At 33.7% G+C, this 12,245-nt stretch overlaps 1 protein-coding gene across 1 annotated transcript in view; it reads left to right on the forward strand.

Annotated features, from left to right (window-relative positions):
• Nucleotides 1-433: 433 nt before the first annotated feature.
• LOC107518244 (ST18 C2H2C-type zinc finger transcription factor) overlaps nucleotides 434-12,245 on the forward strand; it is a 124,248-nt gene continuing 112,436 nt past the window's right edge. Inside the window, exon 1 of the mRNA XM_016159738.2 lies at nucleotides 434-499. The gene's annotated coding sequence lies outside the window, so the exon portion shown is untranslated. The remainder of the gene's footprint in view (nucleotides 500-12,245) is intronic.

Genomic DNA, 12,245 nt, shown 5'->3' on the forward strand with positions numbered 1-12,245 from the left:
GCTCATTCCCATCCTTAAGGATTCAGGATCTAAGGAGAATCTTAAGCATTTCATAGATAATAATGCAGTCATAAGTGCCATATGAGTGACATAAAGTGACAAGAGAATCTATGACATTCCCTTCCCAAGTTCATATGTTTGAAACCTGGTTCTTCCTTTTACTAAATCTGGATCCTGAATCCTGGACCTCCATTTCCTGGTCTGTTAGATGGGGGCCGGGGTAGATAAATTTTGCCTTAAGTCTTATGTAAAAATTAAATAAGATAATGTGCCTAAAACCCCTTGTATATTGTAGGTGTTCAAAAGTGTTTTTAACTTTCACTTGGAGTTTGAGACGGTAAGTAGCCAATAATATGTTGTATACTCCCTACATAGTTACGTACATCAGTACAGAACTCTTTCTCATGTTTTCACTTTCAGAATCCTAAATTTTGTGAGATTTCTTGAAGGACTGTGAAAACTCCATTGTAAGTGGCTGAGCGCTCATTTCAAGCCTAAGGTAACAAGTTAAAACTACTAAATGTATATTAAGTATATGTGATCAAATTGTTCTGTTATGCATAGTTTTATTAATAGAAATCAAAAGTGTTCATTAGAATTTCATTACATTTAAATTTAAACTTCCTATAAACACAAACAATTTTATTTAATTTCAAAATGATTTAACTGTAATTTAAGTAATTATAGCAAAGGTTGTTATCTACTAAGATTAAGTTTACTCCTCATTCTTTTTTACAGAAATTAATGTCTTAGTTTTGCACCTTTGAGGTTTATTTCAAGTTTTGGCTTAGATTACTTTTTTTGTTTTACTTTAGATTTGGTTAAAAAAAAATTTCCTTCTTTAAGAAAAGTATTTTATTTTACTACCTATGTAAAGAAACTTGAACCTAATTTATTGCTGTATATTTTAAAATTTCACTCCAGTGAACTCCAAGAGATATCTGAATTTCTTTACAAATATTTGAATATTGTTTTGTCATGTTGCAGGCAAGAAATTATTACTTTATTGGTTTAACTCTTCAGATTTTGATTGTAGGAAAATCTGTTCCAATATGGTTTGACCTATACATTTAAGTTGCAACTTTGCAAGAATTTTGTTGCTAAAAAGAATTTCTGATCTCATATTTCTTATATCTACAGGCAAATCGTGTTGGCCCCCCAAAATACTAATACCTTCAAAGTCTTATTAGTAACTTATTTATGCTATTAAGTGGCATTAACTACAATAGTGTACTAGCTTTTTAGATCAGAACATTTTCATTTATATAGTGTAAATATGAAGATGCTATAGATACTCACGCAAAATTTATGTTCTCCAAATATTTCTTAATATTCTATTTGTTGGTTTATTGGAGTAAATATATTGATATACTAGTAATTGATAAATTATTCTAATGAAGAGTTATATTTGGTAATTCTATAAAAAACATTTACATTATAATTTAATAAAAAATAGCATGCAAATTTTTTGCTACATTTCTCCTGGTTTTCCAAAATTTAACAGTAACATAGCTACTTTAATTTAATTTTCTAAATGCTGAGTTTTTCCTCATGAAAGAAACATAGGTAAAGGTCAGTGTGCAAACCTCACTGACCCTTTTTCCAGATGTATCATATATGTATCCAATTTCTACATAAGTAAATTCATGCTTGTCATGAGATAAAACTTTACTTGTCGTGGTATGCAAAACCAGATCAAAATGAAATGGTTAATTATGTAAATAGAATAAATAGTATTTTCACTTCTGGGATATAAAGAGAATAAAAAAACAAAAAATAAAAAAAATTTGTTATTGAAAACCTAATTTGTAAAAGAATACCATCAGCTAGAAAGATGTATCCACTGTTTGCTCTTTTGTTTCTATAGTATATTAGGTATGAATTAGAATAAAGGTATTTATCTCTTTAAATTTTCTTCTTTCAAATATCAACCATGGTAGAGAATTAGGTTTAACATTTCTATCCTGAAGTGTGAAAACGGTGTGAGGATGAAATATGCTCAAGAAAATGAAATTACTACTGTAGAAAGGGGGCAAAAATTAAAGTATTCAACCTATTATGTACAGAGACCTTGATCTTTTTTTTGTGTGAAAGATACCAGTGTCTACCAAAAGGGTTAAAGAAAATGCATTCTGTTGCATCTGCTTACTAAATCCCTTACTTTAGTAGAAATTCAAATTTTGTAAAGATTATTCGTTTTATTGATGCATATAATTATAATCACAAGCCATCTGCTGATTTGGCAGGCATGGTTAAAATTCTCTAACTCTCATAACCTTTCAAGTACAGTGCCCTTGGGACTCTATTTCACTTTTATATTTTGGAAAACATGTAGGGACAAATAAGGGCGGTCATCTGCAGAATGTCAGACCTGAGGAAATGAAAGAATGAAGATTGGGGTTGCTATTGTGGTTATTTTTTATGGTAGAGGAAGTTCTTTTTTTCTTTTTTCTTTTTCTTTTTCTTTTTTTTTTTTTTTGGTCTGACTTCATGAAGAATTATCCTAGTTTCAATGATGAATTTGGGGATTTTTTCCCCTAGGGATTAAAGCTCTATCATTTTACTCCCGAAAGTCAGGTTCTAAGTCTAAACAAAACACACAAGTGAAAATCTTCCAAAGATTGCTTTCATTGGTTTTCGCAGGTACATTAAACGTATTTCTTCTAGACTTTTTGAACTAATAGAATATTCCGTTGTGTTTTTTTGAAATACACTCGATTTAATAAGCTTCCAGCTATAGATTTCAGAATGTAGAAGAGTTCGTACATTTTGATACAGGCTTTGGTTTAAAGGTCAAATTTCTAAGTGATTTTTTTGTATGAAATTATGTACTGACCAGATTTCCTTTGGCAGGTATCTTCTTGTGGCCATTCTTTGCTACCATAAACATTTAAAGTTTGGTTACATTCCATACCTAGTTCACTTACTTCCTTAGAAATGTTTCTTCCATAATCGACCTTATCAACCAGAGGATTCCAAGGGTCAGTTGGCAGATTAGAGTTAGTATATAGGCTATATCACAGCAGACTGCAAGCAGGCTGAGGGGAATTTGAACAAGTCTCAGGGTTCCAGGACTTGGCATCATTATCAAGTAATGGAAACATGCACGTAATCCCCACTCCCCCGTCCCCCTACTCTCTCTCTCTCTTGCTCTCTCTCTCTCTCTCTCTCTCTCTCTCTCTCTCTCTCTCTGTCTCACACACACACACACACACACCCCTCTTAAGTTTTGACCCAAGAACTATTTTTTAGGGTTTGGCAAATAAGAAAAAGAACTTCAAACATTATGCCTATGAATTTTTTATAACAATGATGATATATATGACAATAATAATAGTCTTTAAGATTTACTGAGTACTTACAATATGGCAGGCACTGTGTTGATGATATGTATTATATAATTTAAAAGTCATAATATTTCCATTGATACCCCTTTTTTTCAGATGAAGCGACAGAGACATTAAGATGTTTTTCGTTAGGTCACGAGTAGGATAGAGGCTTGAGCTCAAACCTAACTGTTGCCCAAACCCGTGCTCTTAATCTCTCACTGTGCTTTATGGTCTCTGGGCACAAAATATAGGGAAAACAAACAGTGTCAGCAACATAGTGTCAAATGATATTGGGTCTAAATCTAGTCATAGTTAAATGACATTAAGTAATTGAATGATCCTGATGAAGTAACTTGATGAATCACTTTATTTTCCTTATAGATAACATCTGCCATGATAAGGGTTATGCTAAGTGACTCCTAGAGTCTCTTTCATTCCCTAAAGTCTAAAGCTCTATGAACTTTTTGTGATTAAAATGTTCCATGAATTTGAAAAATAATTCAGAGATAGTAAAAGCCTTCATTATACCACTTGAAGACATATATATTTAGCATGCCAATTAGCCTTAATATCAGAAGTAGCCATTCTAAGAATTGTACAAGCTTTAACCCCATCAGATCAGAAGTTAAACATGTGGTCAAACAGCCAGAAGTCTTAGTTCTATGAGCATAAACATGGATGCTTAGAAAATTCGATAATTGAATTTCTGAGTATTTTGGTGTAAAGCGGAAGATATTGTGTTTTTTGTTGTTGTTTTTCTATTTAGTAATATAGCACTCACAAGGGCCTCACCACTTTTCTAAGTACTTACATCCATGAATTCTTTTAATTTTCGCAACCACAACCAGAGTCACAGCCTACAGGGTAAAGTCTGAGAAGACTGCACCGTGAAGAGGTGCTGCACCTGGAGACAGCATGGCTGCAGTGTTAGCCCCGCTGCACCTCAGCACCGTGGCCTTGGGCATTTGGCCTCTGTAGGCTGGTTAAGGGCTGGCTCGCTTTGCTTAAAATTGTGTTTGGAAACACAGATTACAGATTGCAAAATATTTAGACACATTGTAGAATTTATTTTTGTAATTTAAATTTTAATCGGGCAGTTACTATTATAATACTCACAGAGTTTCCTTAAATTAGTATAGAAGATTAACCTAAAAGCATTTTTTTAATCTTTTGCAAATATCATGTTGAAAAGTAACACTAAGTAAAAAGAATCAAGTTAATGAGGTTTGACAAAAATCCTTTAGATGACCACCTATATTTAAAATAATTTTATTCTTCTCAGTCTCTGGCAGAGAAACTTTGAACATATTTAGAAATGCACACGTGTTTGTTAAAAGAAAGAAAAATATAGGAATGAAGAGTTTCAATCACAATAGAATTCTTCCTAGGTAGATACTACATCAAGTTCACAAGAATTATAATATTTATTCCAGCTGGATATGATTTAAGGTATTGTTTGTGTTTTCTATGTGTTGAAGTGAAGTTAAAAATGTAAATAGTGCTAGAAAATTGTGAAGAGATTATGTAGGTTCTGCATAATCATTAACTAAAAAATACATTCATAGAAGTTACCCAAAGTTTAGAGAATGAATGTAAAACATGGCATCTGCCCTCAAGGACATTATGAGCCAGAGTAGGGGACAATGGTGTAGGTGAAGCTTTCAACCTTGTTTGGGTCATTGTTCATGTGATAGGGGAGGCTTGTGTACCACCATGGCCTATGCAAAAAAAAAAAAAAAAAAAAAAGGACAGTGGCCACATATAATTCCACTCTGCCGCTCACCCTTACTGTGTATGGAGCCAGAGCATATCACTAGGCAGAGTCAATTCTGTTTTTTCTCTAAGACAGTTATGGCCTAAAGAATAGAATGACTGATTGTCTTTACCTAGAGGTAGCATCTGGGAAGATTTTATAGAAGAGGCATTTAAAGACTCTTGAATCCATTCATTCAATAAACTTATTGACAACCTATTATGTTTGTGCAACTGTGTCAAGTGGTGAGAATACAGACATAAGTACTATAAGCTCTCATACTATAGCAGGTGACATAGCAAACTGACATTTACAATAGAATGGGACTGTGTTGGACAAGAAGCAAACCCAGGACACAGATTTGAAAACTGGTCAAGAGTCATAATGCCAGCCACCTGGCTTGGGTTACAGGGTAGATGGGTAACCAAGATAAGAGATGCATAAGCAAGAGGTTATAGAATGTAAAACAAGCAGATGGTGATGTTGAGTATACAGTTGATCAATGGATCTGAAATTCAAGAGTGAGGTCTGGGATGAAAAGATAGACATTGGATGTGGTTTCCAAGAAGACTATGCAGGGTGGAAAAAGGACTAAAATAAGGAACCCTATGGAATACCCGTATTTGATGGAAAAGTAGAAAAAAGAGAGCCAACAAAGAAGAAATTTATAGAAGGCTGATGAAAGTAAGAAGTATGAGAAAAAAACAGAGACACAAACTGGTTCTCTACAAAAGATTAAGCAATAACATTAATTACTCAGAAAACAGACAAAAATGTACCATTAGACAGACCAAATAGGAGGTGACTGGTACTCTTAGCCAGAGAATATTCAGTGGAATTAGGAGTGGAAACCAGATGACCATGCATTGTGTAGGGTTAAAAAAAAAAATGTCTATGGGAATTTTAAGAAGTTTGATTCTGAATAACAGAGATAATAAAATGTAGAGGAGAAATATGATATACACTGAAGAGAAGGAACTGCAAGAGATGAGACATCTTGAAAAATTTGAAAATACGGAAGAGTAACAATCTGCATTAAGTAGAAAGCAAGTGTGATAGAGCCCAATAGAGAACCTATCTTAGAAAGGAGGGACCCTTTTCTACTCAAATCAGAGCAAGGATACAAATAAAAATATGTTTGTAAAGATGAAATCTTAAGACCATTCAGAGCTGATAGCTTCAAAATTTTCTCTAGAATTAGGCAGCAAAATTCTGTATCAACTCTGTGAAATGATTTTAAACTGCAGGTGCCTCTAAGAGGTTTGTTTTTATTAATTATCACATTTACATTATACTATTAAAAACAAAAGATTCTACTTCACTCCTAAATGTTATTTATAATTTATAATGGCATAGAAACTCAGAAGGCTAATGAGAACCAGAAGAGCTAGAGATTTTCTTCTCAGATTGAGCTGTCTTAAAAGATGTACACAATTAGGAAGGGTAAAGGGGAATCGGAGAGCATCCTTCCTTTTGGAGCCATATGGAGGAAGGAGTAGGAGGAGTGGGAGAGGGAAGAGATTGGCTTCTCTCCATAGACACGTGTCGGAGCGTTAGGAGTAATGAGTTTGGATCATAGCAGGCAGCAGATACATTTCTGCTCTTAATATCTCTTTTTATATTTTCCTTGTTATACTGGGGCTATAACTCCAGCTGTTAGCCCTCTCTTTACCTGTACCACCTCTGCTCCAGACAAGGGCCACCTTCTTATGCACAAATGACTACCATGGCTAGAAACCGATTTCCCTGCTTTCACTCTTCTGCCTAAAGCCGAAAGCTGTCCAAGGACATCCATTACACTTAAAATGGATCCACCTGTTTGTTTTTTTTTAAAGGCTTTAATAATATATAATTTACATAATGTAGAATTTACTCACTGAAAGTATAGAATTCAACAGTCTTTAGCATATTCAGAGTTATGCATCTATCACTGCAATGTTAGAACATTTTTATTTTCCATAAAAGAAACTTCTGCCCCTTAGCTATCATCCTCCAATTCCTGCTCCGCCTCAGGCTCTAGGCCACCAGTACTCTACTTTAGATTTATGTAGATATGCCTTTTATATAAATGGAATCAAACAATATGTGATCCTTTCTGACTGGATTCTTTCAATTAACAATGTTTTTAAGCCTCACCCATGTTTTGTCATGTGTCAGTACTTGATTCCTTGTTATTGCTGAATAATATTCTGATTGGATATACCACACTTTATTTACCCATTCATTAATTGATGAACATTTGGGTTGTTTCTACTTTTTGGCTATTATGAATAATGCTGCTATGAACATTCATATACAGTGTGTATGTGTATGTGGACAAGTGTTTTCATTTCTCTGGGGTATGTACCTAGGGGTTGAACTGCTGGATTATATAGTAGCCCTATGTTAAATCATCTGAAGAACTGCCAGCCTGTTTTCCAATGCAGCTGTACCATTTTACATTCCCACCAAAAGTGTATGAAGGTCCAATTTCTTCACCTCCTCACCAAAACTTGTTATTGTCTGTCTTTTTTTATTATAGCCATCCTCATGGGTATAAAGTGCTATCTCATTGTGGTTTTGATAGGCATTTTCCTAGTGACTGATGATAGTGAGCCTTTTTTCATGTGCTTATTGGCCATTTGTATGTCATCTTTGGAGAAATGTCTATTTAAGTCCTTTGCCCATTTTTAATTGGGTAATTTGTCTTACTATTGTTGAGTTGCAGTTGTTCTTTATATGTTTTAGGTACGAGGGCTCTAACTATTTTCACTCCGGGCACATGGTTCTTGTACTCTTTCTCAGATGAATAAAGATTATGCCTACCTCAAACTAAAACACATCCCCATCATCTAACCTACATGATTTTTCCATAGTACTTCTGCTTTAAATCAAATTGTATATTTATTGTTTTCTTGGCTTTTGGTTTGGTTTACACACTGGAATATAATTTTTGTGTTATCTAACCTTACTTCTCCATCACCTATCTCATGATGATGAGAGACTGTTGTGATTAAACATATGGACCTTGGAGCTAGAGTCCAGTTTTCAGTGGTGCTCCTCACTAGTTAAGTGACTCCTGGGCAAGTCCTTCCCTGTGTTTTAATCTCCTCATTTGAAATATCTGAATAATTAATTATCCCTGATTCATATAGTTGTAGTACATGTTGAGTTAGTATATAATCACACAAAGAATTTATAACAGTATCTAACATAAAAAAATAATAGAATTAAAAAAGTCTACACATATTTTTGAATGAGTACTTAATGAATTTTCCTACTAACTGCATGTTCTCTTGAAGAAAAAGAACAATTTTATCTATAAGGAATTTAATTAATCTCATCAACACACATCCTCTTTGGGGTACTACCTACCTGTGGGCTTTATATAAGGACTGATTTTCTTTTGGATCATGACATGTCACAGAATTTCTATTGTGTGCAATGTCTTTAATGTGTTACATCTCATATAATCCTCACAGCTCTAAAAGGAGGTTCTATTATTGTATCTTCTTAACAGATAAAGAACCTGAAGATTGCAGAGGTTAAATATAATTCTGAGATCACAGAACAAGTAAATGTCAGAGTTAGAGTTCAAATTCTGGACTGTGTTAGTTCAGAGACAAAGCATGTCACCACTCTAAATCTGCTGCCTTGGGCCAGTGCTCAAGGTCTCTAGTCATCGACAAAGCATTTCTCAAATCATTTACCACTGCCTTCCCCCACATACCAGTTTTATGCTTTATACCATATTTCAGTGTTTATATTAGTGCTTAGTAAGCATTAGTGGTTTTCTAAAAATTCTGTTCAGTCTATATCTAGACTAAATGCTGCACAAAAGTTCTCATCCCTCGAACTCCCACTTTATCACTGTGGTTCTTTCTGTGGTTGTTAGGCTTCACACTGATGTTTTACCTGGTGCTACAGAGCAGGAAAAACATTGGCAACAGGCATGATTTTGAATACTAGCTCTTTACCAATAGTGTGACCTAAGTTTTCTCAACTTAAAGTGGAAACAATAATGTCAACTTCTTTAGGTTGTTGTGAGACTTAAAGATAATATAATCATGAAATGCTTGTCCAGTGCCCAAGTCAGCATTTATGCACTATTGATGGCAGCTATTGCTGAAAGTCTCATCTGATTTTGTTTTTAGCCTTTGCCTCCTTTAGATTATTAAAGCATTGTATACTTCTTTCTATTCCCCACCACCATCACTGTCTAATTTGAGATCAATGTATTTTTTAGCACATTCATTTATATTTTCACAATAAATAGTACTGTGTCTTCTATTACATATTTTATTTCCTGATTTTTTTTAAAGAACTTCCCAATTTAGTTTCTTTTGACATTTGTAACATGCCAGTCACTCCTCTAATTTTAATATATGACTAAACTGGCAGTGACAATCCTTAAATTTTAACACTCTTTCCCCCTTTGTATTCAAGTCAATAGTTAGATGGGTTAAAGATGATGTAGCAGTATATGCTTTTTTAATTTGTAAAATTAAGCTCAATTTATAAGTAAACCATTCATAAGATTGTTATTTTCTACTTTGCTAGCTTTTATATATAAAAACAGTAATATAATAATCCTTGAAGCATTACATTTAATAGTCTTATAAACTAATCTAACTATATATTGTTATCAGCATAACTTTTTACTACATGTTATGGATATTTTTATGTTTTATCTCTAAATGTTTTATCTATTGTTTTCCTAAAATTCGTAGCACAAAGGCAGTGGTCTCATCAGAATTTCCTATTTTCTTGATAATTGGTTGACAGATACTGAAGTAGTCAACTTCGTGGACTACCTTGTCTATGGAAAGGAAGCAGAGAGGAGATTGTTTTTGCCCCATAGGAGTTTTCAGTCTAGAGCAGATGATGAAAGTGTCAACATTGACTCATTATGTTGGGTCAGGTGCTATTATAGGAGTAGGCATAGTTTTCTATGGAAACCCAGACCCGGGACAAAAGGACCCACCAAGATGAAAGGAAACCCATCCAGGTTATTCTGAGGCAAAGTCCTCATTTCACGATCACTCTTGTTATTCACTTGGAAAGCACATTGTGTAAATTAGGTCTTCGAAAGCATGGATTCTATAGCTCTTCCAAGGCATTTATTTTCTTCTTGTACATGTTCTTTTTGAAAACTTTAATGTAGAAAAAATATGTAGTCTGCTGCCTCTGACAGAAAACTAGAGTCCGATTTCCTCAGTCATCTGCTTACAGCTAATGAAACATTCAGAAACAGAAACTGGCCAATGAAAGTCTGTAAAAAAAAAAAAAAATAACTAAAATTGGATAAGCATAGGACAAAATGCCTAATGTGAACGACACTGACCTCTGATCAATCACAAGGGACAACTATAAAATCAGATGTTCAAATGACCAAAGGGACTTATTTAATCTGATTCATTGCAACTCTTAAAAACCATACAAGGAGAGAGATCAGCTTAGTATCTTGACAATGACATGCAGGCTCAGCTCATGACAATTATGCGTATTTCTAACCTTAATTTGTATGGTTATGAGTTCTTCTTTACTTGAACTATATATCCTGATGTTTGTATTTTTGGAAGTGAGTTCTTGTCAAACACATCAAATGATTCTCCCAAGTACCAAAAAAAATAAATTCGGCACCCATACCTCATCAAAGATTTTTATTTTATTGCCTGTTTGATTTATACAACAGAAATCTCTGTACTATTGGAGCGGCACACAACGCACACACTGAGGAGCTCTACTTTTTTATGTAAACAGTTTCTCTTCTCTGGAAGAATAGGTGCTTAATGAAGATTTGAGTAAATAAATTATAAATCCTTTAAATAATACTGTCATATACCAAAAGGATCGGTTATACTGATATAATCAAATTCCTTATTTGTGACATTATCATTTTCTTATATTTAGATGAGATTGATGCTTTAAAAATAACTTTGTTAATAAATATCAGTGGGATCGCAAAACCAAATAAGTGGCAAGGAGAATTCAAAAGGGGTACTGATTCCTTTAAAATCTTTCTCATGTGCTTATTGGTTGCAGTCTTTTCTTTCTAATATATATATTCCTATGATTATCATCTCAAAATGCCCTTTTAAGAGTTTTGTCACTGAACTTTTGAAGCATGAACATCAATACAATTATATTTTAAGTATTAGAGTAAAAGGATTTTTATCCTTCAAGAAGTTTCAGGATATGTGTTCTTCAAAATAGCAACAATCACAAATAATACTTCACATAGTATATATTGGAAGTCGATACCATTTATAAAATAAATTCAAATTTAGTAGGGCTGGTAAAACATTGAATGTCTCCAGGAAATTTGTTTGACATTATTAGTTAGTTTTATGATATAATTTTCAATTAATTCATTTTCATATTATACTTGCTTTTGGCAAGTTTAAATATTGTACAGCCTTAAATGTTTAATTTGTGTACTTACATTTGATAATGGCACCTGTAATGAAGAAGTACATAATTGCTGTTTCTTTCTTGACGTGAGTGGCTTCATCTGAATGGAAGATCAAGTTCAATAAGCTATAGAGTGGTTCTCAGAATGCACTTCGTTGGTGGGCCAGAACATTCACTTTTTATCTGTTTCTTTTATCATAAACTAATTTTTTAAAAAGCAAATAAGTAGCTATAGAAAAAAAAATGGAAGTAGAGCATTTAGACTTTGGGGACTGATTTTCTTTGGTATATTTAATAGTAAATAGTTAAGGCAATGGTTCTTAAAGTTTGGTCCCTGAACCATCAGAACCTGCATCACCTGAGAACTTGTTAGAAATGTACATTTTGAGGCCTCGTTTCAGACTTCTGAATCAGTTACCTGTGCTTTAACAAGCCCTACAGCTGATGCCAGCAAAAGTTTGAGGACCACTCAGACACTTTGCTATTCAAAATGTGGCCCATGGATCAACAGGAACTCCTGCACCCTTATTAGAAATGCCAGACCTCAGGGTGCTAGAATCAAGAACTACATTTTAACAAGATGCCCTGGTGATCCTGATGTATATAAAAATTTGGGAACCACTATTCTGAGGTAGAGAGCAGCAAAGTTACCAGCAGGAGAGTATCCTGTATTAAGAAGCATTTTATAGGTTGTCAAAGTGTAACTCAGGATACTTTACTATCTGTATATCCCTCTCAGTTCTTCCTGAAATTTAAAAAAAAAAAAAAAA

Source organism: Rousettus aegyptiacus, unplaced genomic scaffold (genome assembly GCF_014176215.1).
Source record: "Rousettus aegyptiacus isolate mRouAeg1 unplaced genomic scaffold, mRouAeg1.p scaffold_m13_p_15, whole genome shotgun sequence".
Lineage (NCBI taxonomy): Eukaryota > Metazoa > Chordata > Mammalia > Chiroptera > Pteropodidae > Rousettus > Rousettus aegyptiacus.